The 19254-nt window shown below is 45.6% G+C and overlaps 1 long non-coding RNA gene across 1 annotated transcript in view; it reads right to left on the bottom strand.

The window, feature by feature from the left end:
• Positions 1-15662: 15662 nt before the first annotated feature.
• Positions 15663-19254, bottom strand: part of LOC114631475 — a 4689-nt gene continuing 1097 nt past the window's right edge. Inside the window, exons 2-4 of the long non-coding RNA XR_003712965.1 lie at positions 18649-18805; positions 18024-18143; positions 15663-15847 (exon numbers count right to left, since the gene is read on the bottom strand). This is a non-coding gene — a long non-coding RNA (uncharacterized LOC114631475). The remainder of the gene's footprint in view (positions 15848-18023; positions 18144-18648; positions 18806-19254) is intronic.

Here is a 19254-nt window from a genome sequence, read left to right as displayed (position 1 = left end):
TTTCAAAACATAAATTATTATTTTAAAATCTGTTTTATTGTCTTTAATACAAAGAAAAAAGACTGGTGCATATGTTTAATCCCAGCACTTGGGAGGTAGATGCAGGAGAGGATCTCCACGAGTTTGAGGCCAGCCTGGTCTACAACAGAGAACTCTGGGCCAGCCAGGGCTACACAGTGAGATCCTGTCTCAAACAACAACAACAAAACAAGACAATAAAAACATTAAAAGCACGTAGGATCTTCATTCCCTAGGAAGTCTTCCTGTCACAGAGGATGTATATTAAATGGATTCGTGTGGTTTTCCCTCACTATGGGCTCCTCTGCTATGACTCTAAGATGAGAAAGGAAGATACTGATGAGATGTGTGGACGTTTCCACACACTGTCGGTGGCAGTCCAAGCCCTTCTCCAGAGGGTGTCTATGATACACATTCTGGAGAAGCCGTGGAGAGAATATTCCAAGGTGACAATGAGGTCGGAAGTGATGTGACGTTTGTACGTGATGAGGTACTCATTTCTCAAATTAAAAAAATCTGCGAAGAGAAGAATTATGACTACTATTTACAACAACTTTTTATAAACATCCCCAAATTCCAGGCACAGGACAAAAGACATGACTCACGCGCACGGAGGGCAGCCTGGCCAGGGAAGTGGCCCTGGGGAGGATTGCTTCCGTAATAAAGCCTGAGGGTGACTCTCGAGAGGTCTGTAGGAAGCTGATAATAGGGCATTTTGCTGGAGGGTCGCTGGAAAAAAAAAAAAAAAAAAAAAAAAAAAAAAACCTCTAACTTTTGAAGAGCATTTCCTTAGTTAAAAATGTCTCATTTCCAGATCTCGACTTGAATTTTTATGGGTCCACATCTGCAAAGACTTCAAGCTTGTAATGACAGACAGATAACTGATTTGTGTTTGTAATTGTGCCTCTCGGTGGGATGGTCCCAGAGAGTGTGGCATCAAGTCTCCATTGCTATGATTTGAGTCCTGTCCCACCTCCTTCTGTTGGCCTGCAGGAGGCCTTCCTACCACCATTAGAAGCACTACTTCTAGCCTCACTGGTCCCATCTGGTCTGAGGTGGGATCAAGTGTCCGAATCTTATGAACGTTCCACAATGTTCTGAGGACCAGTTCAGAACCAATTCAGAAATATTGAAACCTAGTCAATTTCTCATATTCAAAATGAAATAAAAAATGAGTACTGGTGTGCAGAAACTGCAGACATTTGCACATTGCTGGTTGAAGATTAATTAATACAGTGGCCATGGGCAGTGTGCAGTCCCTCCAAAAGTTGTGGATTAAAGTACTGTATGATCCAGGAACCTCCATTCTGGACACACACTGGGCAGATCCGGAAATAAGGTCTTAAAGACAGACGTGCTCATTCATGTTCACCAGAGCCAAGAGGATGAGAGCACCCCAAATATCTACCGATGGATTATTGCATATGGCTCGCATTTGCAGCGGAATATGACATGGCCTTGAAACAGATGTGCCTTGAGAATATTAGTCTGTTTGAAATAAAGCTTTCACAACAGACAACCCGCCGTGACTGGATATAGGACCTGAAGGAGTCCAATTCATATACAGAAGAGTAGAAATGTGGGTACCAGGGTGGGGAGCAGAGGGGAATGGGAGAACGGTTATAGGTGGGTACAGATACCCACATGAATGGTAGTGAAGACCACATAGTGCTATGAACTGGTTAATGCAATGAACTACACACTTGGAGATGCTTAACGTGGCAAGCTGGAATCCCAGCACTGGGGAAGTGATGTAGGAAGATCATGAATTCAAAGTTGTTGGCAGCTATAATCTGAGTTCAAGACCAGCATGGGCTATGTAGGACCTTGTCTTGAAGGAATAACAAAAGGCAAACAGTGGGGTGTGCATTCAACACAACTGAAAAGTTACTCTAAAAATCAAATGGGAAAGGCCGACACACAAAGAATAAATCTTTATCCCTAAGTATTTGTTTTTCAGATGGACAAAATCTGAGTCAAAATTCTCTTAACGAATATGGGATTCATAGAGATTGAGCAATCTCCACAGCCAGACAAGCAACACAGAGTACAAATCCGAATCTAGCACACTGACACAGCTGGCACTTCATACTCAAGGACAGTTTTTAAAGATCCCAAGGTCAGGGCTGGAGAAATGGCTCATTGTCTAAGCACACCCACTGGCTGCTCTTGCAGAGGACCTGGGTTCAGCTCTCAGCGTGAAATAACCCATACACGTAAAATAAATAAGTAAATCTTTAAAAACAAAACAAAAAGACTAAGATGTATAGACACTTATTTGTCCCAGGACTCAAGGACTCATAGAAGCTTCTTCAAACGTAGATTGCAGTTAGCAACTTAAGAGCTGCAGAGATGGCTCAGCAGTTTAAGATACTGGTTGCTCTTCCAGAGGACCCTGGTTCAATTCCCAGCATCCACGTGGCAGCTCACAACTCTCGGTGACTCCGGTTCACAGTGTGGGAATCCAACACCCTCACACGGACATACATGCAGGCAAAACACCAATATACATGAAATAAAAATTTAAAAAATAAGAAAAAGAAATTAGTAAGACACGGATCTCATCAAATTCATCGTTAAACATTTCTCCATTCTGACATAAATACATGCTTCCTTAGATAAAGTAGAGCACGATTATCATCGCATTGAGGTTCACTCTAAATCTCACAATTAAACAGCTGGAGAGATGGTAGAGTGGTGGGAGTGCTTGCTTCGCTTGCAGAGAACTTGAGTTTTATTCCCAGTAGCCGTGGTCAGCCGTTCACAATGCCCTGTACCTCCAGATCCACGGGATACGAAGCCTCTTTCTGGCCCATGTGCACATATGTACATGCGTGCGTGCGTGCGTGTGTGTGTGCATGCATGCGTGTGTGCATGCATGTGTGTGCGTGTGTGTTCTCCCAAAGAATTTCTAGAAACTCCCCCATGTTCCAGAGTCTTGACCTTTGACCAAATGCAGAGAAAGTTGTGGCAGTGCCCAGTGATGGCCTCCAATGTTCTGGACTCACAACTTCCCCCAAATTCATAACCAGGTTGCCCATGGCCTTCTATAGAACCTCCTCCCGCCTTTAACATTTCCTATGATGACATTCCCAGGGTGGAGGGGCTACACACGCTGCTCTCCAGTGACTCCACTAGGGGCCCTCAGCCGACAGGAGACAGATCCAAGGGCAGCTAAACCTCCAGGCTTTCCTTCCTCCTGTCTGATTTTCAGGAAGTTTCCTTCCAAATCTTTGAGCACTTCCTGTCCCCTTATCTCAGTTACGTGTTTGGCTCAACATGATTTTTTTCCCTATAGGGCGTATATGGAACTCCTAGCGGAAACAGGACAGACATAAATACACTTTGTTGAGGCTATAGGACCTTGGAACAATAGCCCATTGCTAATAGGGACAACAACCTAGCAAGGGGTGACTATTTTTCTACATGAATGTGACAATCCCATTCTTCACATTTACTCTGTAGCTGCTTCCAATGAGCCAAAAGTACAATCACTTCCAGAACCACTGTCCACTTCAGGATGGGTGAGGGGACCTGGTAAGACTGTAGATGCAGTTCCTGCCTCACCTGTCTCCTTGGGAAGACAGGCAAGATAGGCAGACAGCGACACTGTAGAGAAACGTGAAGAGGCTACCAGGACTGCTACCAGACAGATCCCCTGTCTTTGGTCACAGGATCACTTTGGAAGCAAAACCACTTTCCTCAGATCTCCCAGGGCATCCAACCACTCCCCCAAGGCCATGTCCTCCTGTAACAATTCCAACCGAAGTCCAGACTCAGTTCACTCCTTCATCTGCTCCGTGTTGGACCTCAGAGGAAGAGATTCTTAGTTTTTGAACTCTCACCCCACGTGATTTTTGTTTCTAGGATGGGCGGATGAGGCCCCAATCTGTAAAGAGAAAAGTTCAAGTATTTGAAGCCCTGGGGACGTGGAAAGGGAGTTAAATGTGGCTCAGGAACAAGAGAAGCAGGCACACATGCTGGAGCTCCTGTTTCTGTAGCATCTGCAACTCTGAGCCCCAACCTAAGAAAGAGCCACAGCTGAGACTGAAGGAAGCTGCTGCTGCTTAAAGTCTCCAAGCTGCTCTGTCTGGCCCTCCCCTCCTGGTCACCCTCCATTCTGGTCACTCTGGGTTTTTGTTTGGTCTGCTCTTCCTCTATCTATCTGTCTGTCTGTCTGTCTATCCATCTATCTATCTATCTATCTATCTATCTATCTATCTATCTATCTATTTGTTTATTTTTCTAAGACCAGCTCTTGCTGTACAGCCAAACCTGGCCCTGAACTCCCCATCCTCCTACCTCAGCCTGCTGAGTTCGGGATTACAGGCTGTGCCCCCTGCCCAGCTCCCTGCTGGCCTCTTTTCTGGAAGCAGCTCATTTAGAGGAAGTGGCATTTGGAGGTATTGTGTTCCTTCCCCAGGAGAGAGAGAGAGAGAGAGAGAGAGAGAGAGAGAGAGAGAGAGAGCACCTCTGGCCTGGTTCCCTGTGTGTTGGGGGAAGCTGAGACTTGAGGTGACCCTTAGACTTCAGGAAGCTACCGGAAGGTGTCACTGGGCTGACCTCAGAGAGAGGGAAGGCAGAGAGAGGACCAGTAACTAAACAGGGAGGTGTGGTGTGGGCTGGCCCTTTAAAGTTGCCGTGATCTAAGGCAAGGCTCTTATTCTGAGTCTTCTTATTCCTCAGTGGACCTTAGAACATGGTTGTACTGGAGACAGGACCCTGAGGGAGGTGATTTAGCTTAACTGAAGCACTGAGGTCGGGGTCCCTTCTGTTTAAGAGGAAGGAGAGCCAGCAGAGGACCGGGGAGCGATTCAGGAGGAAGGGCCACTGGAGGATGTGGTAAGAAGTCCTGCCAGGGAGACCCACCCTTCTGACACCCTGCAAACTCCCAGCTTCCAACACAGGAGTATGCAGCCTGTGGGGTGTTCGCCTCTGGCAGCCAGGGCCAGTGTGTGGGGGAGTCACCCAAGCACCACCCTTCACCTGAGACTGATTACCTGGACAGACCTGAGTGGCAGGTGGAGCAGTCAGGCCACCCTGCAGGGCCTTATCCACAAGGCTTGAGACAGCATGTGAGCCGGTGAGGGGGAGGGGAGGGCAGGAGGAGCCAGGGGAAGGCAAAAAAGGACTGGGAAGGAATCATCCCGAAGCAAGTCTTTAAAATCTCAATTAAAATTGCCTTCCTGGAACAGCATTCTGGACGTTTCCTATAGGTGGTTCCATTGACGCCTGTTGGCAAGGGTGGGGGTAGGGGTGGGGGTGGGGAGATGGAAGCAAAGCCGCTTAGAGGAGTTAACTTTTTCCTAAATAGAGGCAACTTGAGAACCAGGCCTGACTCAGAATGCTGGTTCCAGCTCCAAATAACCTTATCTGATTGAAGCCACCTCTACAGTTACCATCCTGGAATTTTAATAAAAGGACTGTTACATTTCACTTTTTTCATTTCAAGATGCTGTTTGGTCCAGAGGATAAAGGACTGAGGTGCATATTTTACATAATCAAAGTAAACCTGGCCTCCAGGTTCTCCCAGCATCCCTCAGTCCCTGCCTGGCATCCTGGCATACCCTGCCCTCACTCAACTCTGGTCTCTCTCTCTCTCTCTCTCTCTCTCTCTCTCTCTCTCTCTCTCTCTCGGCACACCCTTTTTCTCTTTCTCTTCCCTTTCTCTCCTGTCTCTCACCATGGCCTCAGTCATTGGGGCCAGTGAACTTATTCAAGAGCACCTTCCCAATAAACTTGCATTTAATATAATCTAATCTGCCTTGAATTAGCTCATTTCACCTGGGTAGAAATAACCTATCAGACGCCATCTTGGACTTTGCCCCCAGGAGCCATGATAACTACAGCAGAATAAATCAGTGCTATTCAAGTCTATGGCAATAGTCAAGGAGATACTGGCATTCCCTACAGGTGGGGGCAATCAGGATGCCCTCATCTGCAAATGATCTATGGGAGATGTTAGAGTACACAGAAGCGAGACGGCTAACTGAAAGGGACCACAGTTCTGCAGCTTCCATGAGGTTGCCATCTATGATGGGGCAGGGCTTTGTTATGATGGAGCTTTGGGGGGGAGGGGTCCCCCACACTCTGTAAATAAACCTTAATTTATGCTTGTCTCTTAAAAAGCAAAAAGAACCCCCTGGGTTCACAAAACTGGACTTGGATGAGATTACCCCTTAGTTCGTTGTTGCTGGCTATCTGTGTCGAATAGGCATCTCCCCAGGGAATGTGATTCCAGGTCCCAGAATAAGAACTTCCAGCCCAATGGAGATAGCATGCCATGGTCTGTTTACAGGGTGCAGAGTTGGCATTCTTACCCACAAATCCACGGGACCACATTGCACAAGGCTGCATTGCACAAGCCAGTCCAGAAAATAGGTAGTCAAGCTTCCCCTCCTCGTGACTTTGTTTTAGCCTAAAAATAAAACAGATGGCCCAAGAAAAAGCTCCAGAGAGTAACATGCATAGATGACAGCAGGAGAGAGACTGTGGGGACTCCGGAAAACAACTTTGGAGCCCTGGGCTCAGTTTGCAGGCAGCTGCGCCACAGAGAACCCCTCCTCTCTGCAGCTGAGCAAGACTGGGTCTGCGTCTTACAGCTTTCTACGCTCTAAAGCTAGGGAGCCTTCTAGAATCTTTCGGCTTTCCACTTTCCCCCCAACTTCTGGTGCCTCCTGAACCTTCCCTCGTTTTGTTTTTTGTTTTGTTTTGTTGTTTTTTGTTGTTGTTGTTTTGTTTTTGTTTTTTTTTCAAACCCTAGGGGAACTGCTGTTTAAACCTGGCTCTGTTCCACCAAGGGAGCATGCCCACCTGGGAAAGCCGGCATGTTCTGTGGGCTCAGGAGAGGGGCTACTCTATTAATGACCCACAAAGGGTCACTGAAGACCTCACCTGTTCTCTCCTTTTCTGTCATCCTCTCAGAGACAGGCCACGGGAAGAATGGCACACCTCCAGGTGCCTCTGTACCTTCTCCTTCATAAACTGTCCCTTTTGCTGCAGCTGTTCATGGGCTGAGGCCCAGGAGGGTAGCCGGAGGTTAGGGAGAAATGGGTGAGCTGCGCATGTGCTGTCAGCTCCATAGCGCCTTACCCTCAACCATGCAGAGGTGTCGTTTACAACTGAGGGCAAGCGGCTTACAACAAGCGAAATGGGATAAGGTTCACAGCTCAGGGGAAGTGATAGTAACCCCTGTGTCAGGGACTTGGCAGGAAGAAGTGCCCTGTCACGGTCTGTACTTCGCTATGAGAACAGGCATGGCTGGACACCATGCATTCATTACCTTAGGATCTGGGGAATATAGCTCACTGATATAATACCCATCCAGCATATGTAAAGCACTGAGTTCAATCACAGGGAAATTAAAGAAGCAGACAGGCATAGCCAGAGAGGTAGCTCACTGGATAAGAGCAATGGCAGCCCTTGCAGAGACCTCAGTTTCCATTCCCAGCACCCAAATGATGGCTTACAACCATCTGTATCTCCAGTTCCAGAGGACCCAGCTCCCTCTTCTGGCCTCTGTAGGCATTGCATGCACTTGATGCACACACTTACATGTAGGCATATTTGGAAGTGAAGAAACAGAAAAGCCGCCCCACAAGGGCCACACTCACTGGTTTGAGGTGACCTGCAGGGCAGGCTGCCTTCTGGAACCTCAAGTCAGATAATAGCTTGAAGCTGTGCTTGGCCAGCAGAGCCCACAGAGCCCGCCAGTAGTGAATCCTGTGCAGAGGGAGTCCCTCCACCCCAGGCCTCTCAGACACCGCTCTCCATGAGCAACACCCTTTGCATAATGTAATTGGCAAAGAGGATTCCTTATGAAGATGTTAGTGAGAACAAAAACCAGCAGAAACACACCTAAACAAACCCCTGAAAATCTTATCAATAGACTTTGAACCAGTGGTGCCTGATATGTTTTAAGAAAAAGAAAAATATCCAGAGGAAAACATGCCCTGCTGTGGCCCCATTTAACAGTTCATCTGGGAGCCTGAGTTTTTCCAGTCTTTTGCCAGGCCTTCTGTCCTCAGCTAGGATGTTCTTCATGGTCCTAAAATGGCTGCAAGCAGTCCATATTCCACAGCCATGTGACTTCCAGAGTCTATATACAGAAAGCATATTCTACACTTCCACTTTAGTGCAGAGCATCTCTGCACATGTCCTCTGAGAGGGTTACAGCACCAACCCATGGCTATACCTACACCATAACCGAAGTGCGGGAAGAATGATTTACATAGACCCTCAGGATTAAAGCTGAAAAACTTGAATACATGAACCAAATGAGAGCTATAACAGCAAGGTGAGAGCGAATGTCTATGTGGCAGTGTGGGAGGGGGGATGTAAGTGGGGACAGAGAAGGGAACCTGTCTGTCAACTCCTCCCTCTCCCAGGTTTCCAGGCTGTGCAGTTTACTGGGTAAATTTATTTAACTCTCTTCCTGGTTAATTGGAAAGAACTGCCCCATCCTTCTCTACCAAGGCAGACATTTCTACTATAAGTGCTTGTTTTTATAGTGTGGTTAATACAGAGCAGAATACCCCACTGTTTTGTTGGTTGCAGGTACAGTCTGTGTTATATCTTAGGAGAAAATGCTACATGTCACAAGTGGCTATCAGACTGCCAATCGGTTGACAAGCTTAAATCTCATGTGAACCAATCAACAAGTTATGGGTTTGGTTTCTCTTTTGGGGTGGGTTTCGAGGTTTGGTCTGTTGCTCTGCATTGTAATATTAAATATTGGTCCCCAAGATCTGGTTGCCCCCAAGGAGGAGATCCTCAAGGATGAAGAGATCCTCTTGTACACCAAGTGATGCTCCGTATCCTTGCTCCCTAACGTAAGACTATTGGTTAAATAAAGATGCCGACAGAGGAGATGCAGGCAGGACTTCAGTGTCTGGACTTGGGGGGTCTGAGGCAGGGGCCCCGAGGGGAAGAGGAGAGAGAAGAGAGAAGAGAGAAGAAAACACCGTGGGGCAGGTGGATCTTGACCTCATGGCCATGAGGGCCGATCAGTTGGAGTAGGAGCAGCCCAGGTGGAGCATGGCAAGTGCTATCTCAGGTTATTAACAGGGAAACAGACAAGATACATTAGAGGTTGATATCCAGCTCTAATGCTTTTAAGGCTTATTATAAATATTGAGTTTTGTCTCTTTTCTTTGGGCTCTAAATGATCTAAGATGGGTAGAGCCCCTCATTAATATTTACCACTACAGGGAGGGACAGGGGCAGGTCAAATTTTGAATTCTGACTATTGACGAGTGGGAGCATACATCCAAAAGCTTGAGGAAGGGCTGGGAGGATGCTTCAGGGAGTAAAGTACTCTTCCCTTGGAAGCATGAGGACCTGAGTTCAATCCTCGGAACATACACATCAAGCAGAGTGGTGGCACACACCTGTCATCCCAGCACTGAGGAAGTGAAGGCAGATAGCTCCCAGGGACTACCTGGCCAGGCAGTCTAGCCTAATGGTGAGCTCTGAACCAATCAGAGACTTCATCCCAAAGGAAGTGGTCAAGTGTTTCTGATGACAAAACCTCAGGCCTCCATACGCATGTGTACATATATACATGTGCTCACACAAACACACACAGGGACACACACGAACAATTCCTTTTTAAGCTTGGGGAAGAAAAAAAATAGAATCAACAAGTGGTAGGGACTAGAGAGATGGTTCAGCAGTTAAGAGACTTGCTGCTCTTCTAGAGGACCAAGTTAAGTTGCTAACACCCACACTGGGATGCTCCAGTTCCAAAGGATCCGGTGCCCTCTTCCGACCTCCATAGGCACCTGCACTTATGTGTACATACCTCACAAAACCTCACACATACACAAAATTAAAAATAAAATTGTATTTAAATTGGTGAAAATTAAGGACAAGAACAGATATGGGATACCTTTCTGGAATCGCAAGAGTTATAAAGAGGTTGGCATTCAAATAACTTGCTACATTAATTTCCTTTAGCCGTGAGGTGTATCACAGGGAGAATCCCTTGTTCTAAGTCAGGAAAAGTCATTTTAGTAGCTGTACCCTGAGACACCCAGAGAATAACCTGTAATAAATCACTGCCATAGTTCCAGGTCCAGTTTCCCTGTGCACACTGGCCTTGGTAGAAACGTTAATCACACCTCCTACACTTTAATAAGCAGCTGAGTTTGGCAGAGAAGCCATAGGAAAGACTCACCCTCCCCGTGATCAATACCCCATGCCTGCTGGCAATCTCAGTCCTAATCTTATAGGCATTGCTTAGTGATCGTCGCCATTTTAGGAGCAGATCTCCATGAAATGTGTGTAGGTGTGGAGCTAAGACACACCCACCTCCTTACCCCGTACGCTAACCATTTCGGACGATGAAGTTGTCTTGGCTTCCTTTTGTTTGTTTGTTTTTTAAAGATATATTTATTTTATTTATATGAGTACATTGTAGTTGTCTTCAGACACACCAGAAGAGGGCATCAGATCCCATTACAGATGGTTGTGAGCCACCATGTGGTTGCTGGGAATTGAACTCAGGACCTCTGGAAGAGCAGTCAGTGCTCTTAACCACTGAGCCATCTCTCCAGCCCTGGGCTTCCTTTTGTTATCGAAGATAATAAGTTCTTCAATACACTGGAGTCTTATCAAGTCCCTTCACTTCTTCCCACCTCTCTCCATCCACTTCTTCCTGGTACAAGTTGTTAACCCACTTTTCTGGTGAAATAAGTAACTCTCTAGCAGGCATTTTGTTTTCCCAGGAAAGTTTACCTTGAGGGTTTCTAAAAAGAAGAAAATTAGTACAAATCTCTAGTTTTCTGGGATTAAATTCCTAGAATAAATGACACCAGATGACCTAGCATATTATTATTTTTAAAGATTTATTTTATGAATATGAGTGTTTCACCTGGATATGTCTGCACACTGCTTGCATGCAGTGTCCCTGGTTCCCAGAAGAGGGCGCTGGAAACCCTGGAACTGGAGTTACAGATGCGTTTTGAGCTGTCACGTGTGTGCTGGAAACCAAACTCACATAGTGCTCTTAACCTCCGAGCCATTGCTCCAGGGCCTCCTGGATGGAATATTGTTTGACAAAGATTTACTGTTTGAAGCCTTAACTCTGCTATGCCTACTGGGGCATGTGACGGGGGTTGGGGGACATCCTCCATAGCATACTTAAAAGGTTAACCTGAGTTACTGTATCTAATAGGGGAGAGAGACCACAGGAGAAATATCATGAGGACACATTGAGAAGAGACCAGCTGATGTCAAGGAGTTGAGGCTTCTTCAGACCAGGCCCTCTCATTTTTGTTCTTATCTCCCCGTTGAGAATGCTGCCCAGTACAGGGGCGCAGCTGAAAGACTTCCTTCCTTCACGCTAACTCCTTGCTGCCCATCATGCAGCTCTGATAGAAGGAAAGGAAAGCACCATGCATATTTTGCTTATATACGTTTTGGGGGTTATGTGAATAGCAACTTTCTAGAATTCTCTTTTAATTCCCTATCCTAATAGAATGTCAAATCCTGTGAGTCTAACTAGATTTCCACTCCCCCCAAAAAAACACCTGTTTCCAACATGTTCAACATTGTTGCTTTCTGCCCTCGCACCCTCAAGTTTCCCTCTCAGTAGATAAGCTGGACAGTCTGCTTTACATTTGAGGTAGATTGTCTTCTGGCAGCAGTGTAAAGAATGAACTACAGCGATGTAAGACTGAATGGTACCACCAGGTGTAAAGGTGTTAGAGCAGTTGGGTGTCATCTTAAAGCTAAAAAATCAGGCTTGTCTACTACCACAGACAGTGGAGGGAAGGACCGGAGACAGGCACAAAGGATGAATAAATAGATCATATCTTTGTCTTCTGTTATAACTGTATAGCTGAGACTGCGATGACACAGAGACACACCATACATGCACACACAGACACACATGCATACACACACACACACACACAAACACATGGAAACACACACACCAATATATACGCACTTATACACACACAAACATCCACACAAACACACATACCATACCCACACACTTATGTGGCAGGGTTTTCCCTGTCCAGTCTATTTAAATATTAGTGCAGCAGGAGGCCTGTAATTGGACAGGGAAAAAGGAGGTGGAGCTAAGAGTTTCGGAGGGAGAGATGGAGAAGGAGAGAGAGGAGAAGGAGCAAGAGGGAGGACAGACAGGAAGAAGATCCTGATTCCGCGTGGTTTTAAATAGACACAGGTTCTTATGAATATCATATAGGGATAGAATAATCGGGATAACTTGTCTGATCTAGATGGACAGCTTGAACCATGAACAACTGGTCTTGAAACTATTGTGTGGGTATCTTGTGAACTGAGAATTTATTGATATATAAATCTGACTGGTTAATTATAAGCTTCAAGAGTTTTGATCTTACTGGGTTACTGGGTACTGTGATATCTAATCACAAGGCGGTCATTGCATGGGGCTGGCATGGCAGCGACCCCACCAAAGGAAATTAGCAAGTCCAGTAGAGATGTCTCAGGGGCCCTGGGCCAGAAAGTCTGCTGAGATGAGAACACCCCGCTAGATGGTTACTGGAATGTGGGACTGCTGACCACAGGGGTGTTATGGCTGAGAAGGAACTAGAGGCTCCAGAGACAAGTGAACTAGAGCTGGGCTAGCTAGAGACCAAGGTGGTAGGACCACGCAGGGCAAAGAGTTGCCGGCAGGAATGTGGGAAGCATGTTGGTCTATTTCCCACAACACACTATACACGTGAAAGCACGCAAACACACACCATACACACACGCCACACACACAAACACAAATATACTCACACACACACCATACACCCACCATACACACTCACACACACACCATACACATACACACACATCATACACACCACACACACATACACACACACACACACACTGGGAAGTTCAAGAGAATGACACTGGGATCTAGTGCAGCCTTCTGGCTACATCCTAACAAGGCCAAGGCCATCACATGGTGTTACGGAACAAGCTTGGCAGCCTAGGCCTCTTTTCCACCAGGCTATAGAACCTCATCTAACTGTAACCACTTCCTAGAGGCACCAGCTCCACCTAACATCAACATATGAATATGGGCACTAAGTTTCCATCACCTGGAAGATGGAGTTTAACCTGGGTTCTTTCTCTTCCACACTCCATCTCATGGTCTCCCTACCCATTGCCATGAACCCCTTCCCCGTGAATGAAATCTACCTTGTCATCATTAACTGTTGGAGATTGGTCCTGATGCTTTTATTCTACTGAGAATCTGCATGTCCAAATGCTAAAGGTCCTTGTCCCCAATTGGTTTTTGATCGATCAATAAAGATGCCAGCAGCTAATGGCTGGGCACAGGGAGATGAGGCAGGAGGAGGGAGATGGAGGATCCCCAGGATGGCGTGGGAGACAGAAGAGGAGAGCTGCAGGAGAGAGAGTCAATGAGTCATGTGAGAACTTGCATGGGAGACCACTGGCCATTACCCCGATAGGGTCTGGGATAACAGGAAAAGGTTTAGGAGTACCCAGTCTTTGAGGTAGCCAAGGCATTTTAAAAATAAGCTAACGTGTGATTGTGTGTCTTTCATTCGAAGATTCAAAGATAGCTCCTGGGTGGGTGCGTGCCTGCAGTCCTCCTGGAGCCGAAGCCGTGTAGCACAAACTCATCACTACAATTAACTAGTGTACTGGATTTCTTTTTCTTTAACCAAGATGAAACCAAGATGAACAGATTCACACATCTGTTTGGAATCAAAAGAAGAAACAAGGGCTGGTGAGACTGCTCAGAGTGTAAAGAAAGGTTCTTGCTGCCAAGCCCAAGGACCCTGAGTTCAACCCCTGGTAGAGGGAGAAACCAATGCCTGAAAGTTGTCATCTGACTTATATACATATGTGCCATGGCAATGCCCCCACAAGACTAAGTAAATAAATACGTACAAAAATAGTAAATAAATAGCTAAATAAATAAATAGAAAAAAATAAAAGTAGCAGCAGCAGCAAGTCCAAATGAACAAATTTGTGGACAGAATGTACCTGAGTAAGAAACAACAGGTGGATACAGGGTGTGTCTGGGCGAGAAAGGGACACGGGTCAGGATGTCAGGGCGGCAACACAATAGTCAAAGAAACACATATTTGAGAAATAAACGGGAAAGAAACGGTCACCAACAGAGTTCAGCTTGGGTATATTCTAAGTGGAGATCACTTTGCAGTCCACTGAGGCCTGGTACCATGATCCACAATGTTCTAGTCCTTTCTTAATGTTCCTAGTCCATTTCTGTAAATGGTGTGGCATTTACAGCCAGGCCAGCGACCAGCCAGCAGCCCTTTCCTACACCTTCAGTCATGTCTGATTGACTTACAATACCTGATAACACACAGACTGTGTGCTTGGTAGACCCACTGTGCTAGTTCAGGAACAACAACAACAGAAGTCTGAGGTGTTCAGTATAGACACAATGTTTTTATGAGTATTTTTATTGTTAGCTTTATCACAGAGATGAGTTCATTCCCTCACATTGTATTACTATATCTCAAAGGCAAAAAATTACAATTGTCCATTCTGAATATCAGTGTCAGATACAGTCCCCTGTCTCCCTACCACCATCCACCCAACTCCCATGCTGTCCCCTGTACCCCTCCACCCCACCCAATCTGAGTGCTGAAAGCTGACACAGCCTTTTCTTTGCACTCCTGTGCCTCTGATCTTTTCCAAAGGCCACTCCACATAGGTCATCAACAAAATGATAGACAGAAGAAGTCACAAGATATGACATCATGGTCATAACTCCAGGGTGACTGAACCATCAGTCCTTGAATACCCAGTGAGGGTGCTGACCACAGCATCTCCTGCCCAGGCAACCATCCAAGCCCAACAGTGGTTTTGTGTTACCTTGGGCTTGGGGTCAGGGGGCGGACCTGTGATCTCAAGGAGGTGCTCAAAGGAGGTGTAGGAGTTTGGGCCTACACTGTGGTACCCTGCAGCAGCTTGGGAATAGGCCCTTTCCAGGACAGGAGCTTCCATTCTTCACTGTAACAGATGAGTCATTCTGAGGCACAGAGAGCAGAACACCAGGAGCAGGCCACAGGCCTGTTGAAGGATCACAGGGAGCTTCAAGATGTTGCAACCCAGGAGCCTCATCTTCCAGCAGCTGTTCTTGGGCATGGACCCTGAGCACCTGGGAGTGGGTGTGGCTACCTTCTGGACAGTTCATGAACAGGCAAGATTGATGTTATGAATCTCTCTCTTATCAGCATGCAAAAAAGATAGCATCCAGTAAACTATGAATGGGTCATTTGAAAGCAAGACCCAAGGGTGCGGGTCTCCTTGTGAGAACTGGATAACATGGCTATCCTATTTCCTTAATTCTGAGGGAGTACACTGCCCAGGGATGTACACAGTAAAACCCAAGTGATGACACGAGCAGCTGCTGGCGGAAGTAGCTGAGAGAGTAGAAAGACGGGAGGATTTTGAATCTAACCCCTCTTTAGTTTCACGCTGGCCTGGTCTACATAGTGACCAGTCCGCCTCAGCCTCTGTCCACCTCAGCCTCTGTCTCCTGCACGCTGGGATTTAAGGCAAGCCACTATCCCTCGCCCACCTTCAACTTTTAACATAATCTGATAAACCCCTAAAATTTCCTGTAAGAAAAATAAAGGAAGATGGTGGCCGGGGGAGCCTGGGTTCTAAAAAGTGCTTTGAAGCATGCTTTCTGACGTCAGCACAGGAGACTGGCTGATGCGCCCAGTGAGGAGAGGCAACACTTGAGTCTTCTTCCAGGCGGAGAGTAGGGATTGGACTAGAGCTGCAGTTCTCAACCTGAGGGTCGCGACCCTTTCACAGAGGTCGTCCGGGACCACTGGAAAACACAGATATTTACATTACATTCATTACAACTGGTTATAAAATAGCAACAAAAATAATTTCATGGTGGGGGTTCACCACAACAGGAATTGTATCAAAGGGTAGCAGCCTAAGGAAGCATGAGAACCCCCGGACTAGAGTTATAGTGTGCCTGGCTTTAAACACATTGATCCAATAGTCCAAAGGACCACCCCGGGTCCTTCTTCTAATGTATTTTCCAGTCTCTGAACTGTTTTCTAGATAAGGGACTTACTGTTGCTGGTCGGTAATTAGCATTCATCCTAACTTATCTCGGGCTATCTGTGACATTGCTAGGCAGCCACTGAGTCAACCTTAAAGCCACAGCTGAGGATTTTCCTTCCACCTGGTCCAGGTTTGGCTTTTGCTTTGTTTTTAAAGCTTTTTAATGAACATGCATGGCATTGCATGTAGCTATGTATTATTCATGTCCATTTTTTTTTCATTATTTTATTTTATGGGTATGTGTGTTTTGTCTGCATGGGTGTCTGCGTATCACAAGCATGTCTGGTGCCTGCAGAATCCAGAAGAGGGCAACGGATCTCCTGGGTGCTCTGAATCAAACCCAGGACTCATAACCACTGAGCCATCTCTCCAGTCCCCTCTTTTTCATTAAACCTTTTCTGATTAAATATAAACATAGAAGACACAGAACATTACATTATCTGCAGTATTTAACAGGAAATTTTTTTTTAAAGTTAGCAATATACTCAGAGATCATTGCTATTAACATTTTTATATTGGTCTATGGGCTTTTCTATTTTTTTAAGATTTATTTACTTTTATTTTATATGTAAGAACTTACAAATATGTATGTATGTATGTGTGTATGTATGTATGTATGTATGTGTGTATGTATGTATGTATGTATGTATGTGTGTATGTATGTATTATGTGCATATCTGTACCTGGTATCCATGGATCCGGAAAAATGCATTGGGTTTACTAGAACTGGAGCTACAGATGGTTATGAGGCTCCTTGTGGATGCAAAGAACCAAACCCAAGTCCTCTGCAAGAACAGCAAATGCTCTTACTTGCCGAGCCATCTCTCCAGCCTCGACTTTATGAACTTTTCGACTCATTCAGATGTATACTTATTCTAGCAAATTTGGGATACAGTGTATACTTTTTAGTTGACTGTTTTTTCTCCATTTAATATCATAACATGGAATTAATTTTCATTGTAGTTAAATACTTTGTGAAAATAAAGTGACCTTTCTAAAAATAAAACCGTATGCATACACTGCCCATCCATTATTTCATAGAGACATGTGTATATTTCTAAGACCATACCTGACTGTATTTAGATACTTTCAAAGTAAACAACTTCATGATCTGTAATATTAATCTACTTAACTTACACGGTCAATAAATTCATATTATTTCCTCAGCTGGACATGCCAGGTAGACAATGTATAATAACTTCAGTGCAGCTTGGTACATTGTTTTTCTAGAAAATGTTTTCTAATTTGAGGGTTTTTCTTTTTTTTTTTTAAATGCTGACTTTGTATATTTTATTTGTATGCTAAGGTGTTTGGGTGCTGTGTAGCATGTGTATGCAGTACCAACAGAGGTCAGAAGAGGGCGCTGGATCTCCTGGAATTGCAATCACAAACTGTGGCCACTCTGTGGGTACTGGGAACTGAACCTGGGTCCTCTGGAAGAGCAGCCAGTGCTGTTAACCACTGAGCCATCTCTCCAGCCCCTCAACTGAGGCTTTTACTGGAGATGCACAACAGTGTATTCACTTCACGTTGCCCTAGCCAAAAGAGTGTTATCTTAAAAAATAAAATACTTGCCCATTTGGAAGGTAAAAGATGTGTGTTTGTTTGGTTATGAAGGAGGTTGAACATTGTCCCTCTCTCCGGGGGGAGAATAAAATTTCAGTTAAAACTGCAGTTAGCTCGGGGCTTCACTTTGTAGACTGGTTTATGATTGAATGTTTTCTCTTATGACTATACCATACATGAATATGTTTATGATTGTAGTTTTCTAAATGTTCTGGTCCATCCTTATTTGCATAAGGCAGGGGATGCTGCCGTAAACCCAGCATCTCAGAAAAATCAAGGCATCAGGAAAACAGACATCAGATAATTCCTAGCAACATATTTACTGTATAACTGTGTAATTTGTGATTCTGAAACAAAAGCACCTCATTTCATTCATTTGACGGAGATCTGCTGTGGCTGGCCACCATTCTAGATGTGAAGGTAGTCACGCTCCAGCCAGCCTTGGTTGCTGTGTTCTTGGAGCATGTGTCGTCCTCCTACAGCTACAGAGACCAAGAGAGGTAAACAAATAAATGAGACCATGTAGAATGTGATGTGTTAAAGGGAAATAAACAGGTTGCTTTTACAATAGAAAACAGGGAAAGGGGCTGGTGAGATGGCTCAGTGGTTAACAGCACCGACTGCTCTCCTAGAGGTCATGAGTTCAAATCCCAGCAACCACGTGGTGGCTCATAACCATCAGTAATGAGATCTGATGCCCTCGTATGGGTGTCTGAAGACAGCTACAGTGTACTTCGGGCCAGAGCGATAGCCCAGCAGGGGCGGAGTGAGTGGGGCGGGCACAAAAGGGAGAAGGGAAGGAGAAAAACAAAACAAAACAAAACCATAGCAAAAGGAGTTCAGAGCCTGTGTCTCTGCGGTGACATTAAGACTAATACTTAAAGGAATGTTGGTGTGTCCCCTGGAGACTCATGTGCTAGAAACAATCTCCAAAGCATGTGTAATGAATGCATCTAGAGATGGGGCCTTTACTGATTACTTACTTACTTAATTAATTTGTTGGCTAGTTTCAAGAGTGAGAATCTCCGGAAGAGGGAACCTCAGTTGAGAAACTGCCTCCAATCAGGCTAGCCTTTTCTTGATTGATGGTTGACGTAAGAAGGCCCAACTCACCGTGGACAGTTCCATCTCTGGGTGGGTGGTCCTGGATTGTATAAGAAATCAGGTTGAGCAAGCCGAGGTCGGGCCTTCATTAAGCAGCGTTCGCCCATGACTTCCCTTCAGTCCTTGCCTCCAGGCTCCTGCCCTGACCTCCCTCTCTAATGCTCTGTCATCTGTGAGGTGAAATGAACCCTCTTTTCCTCAAGCTGCTTGTGGTCATGGTGTTTATCACAGCAATAGAAAACAAGCCAGGACCTGGGTTTCTAAGAGGCAACTCGGATCAGGTGTGACAAGGAGGCTGAGCCCCCATAGTGACAATTAGTGACTTTACCAGAAGGAGACCCAAGGTGACACATATACTTAACATGTTATGACACAGCTAACGGGCCTCACCAGATGCCAAACACAGGCTAAAACTTCCCAGACCCAGAGCCATAAGCCAAATAGTTACAACGCAGTAAACTATCCCATCTCAGTGATGTGTTACAGCGA

The sequence above is a fragment of the Grammomys surdaster genome, unplaced genomic scaffold (genome assembly GCF_004785775.1).
Source record: "Grammomys surdaster isolate TR1022 unplaced genomic scaffold, NIH_TR_1.0 362, whole genome shotgun sequence".
Lineage (NCBI taxonomy): Eukaryota > Metazoa > Chordata > Mammalia > Rodentia > Muridae > Grammomys > Grammomys surdaster.
This window is presented reverse-complemented; position numbering and strand designations above follow the sequence as displayed.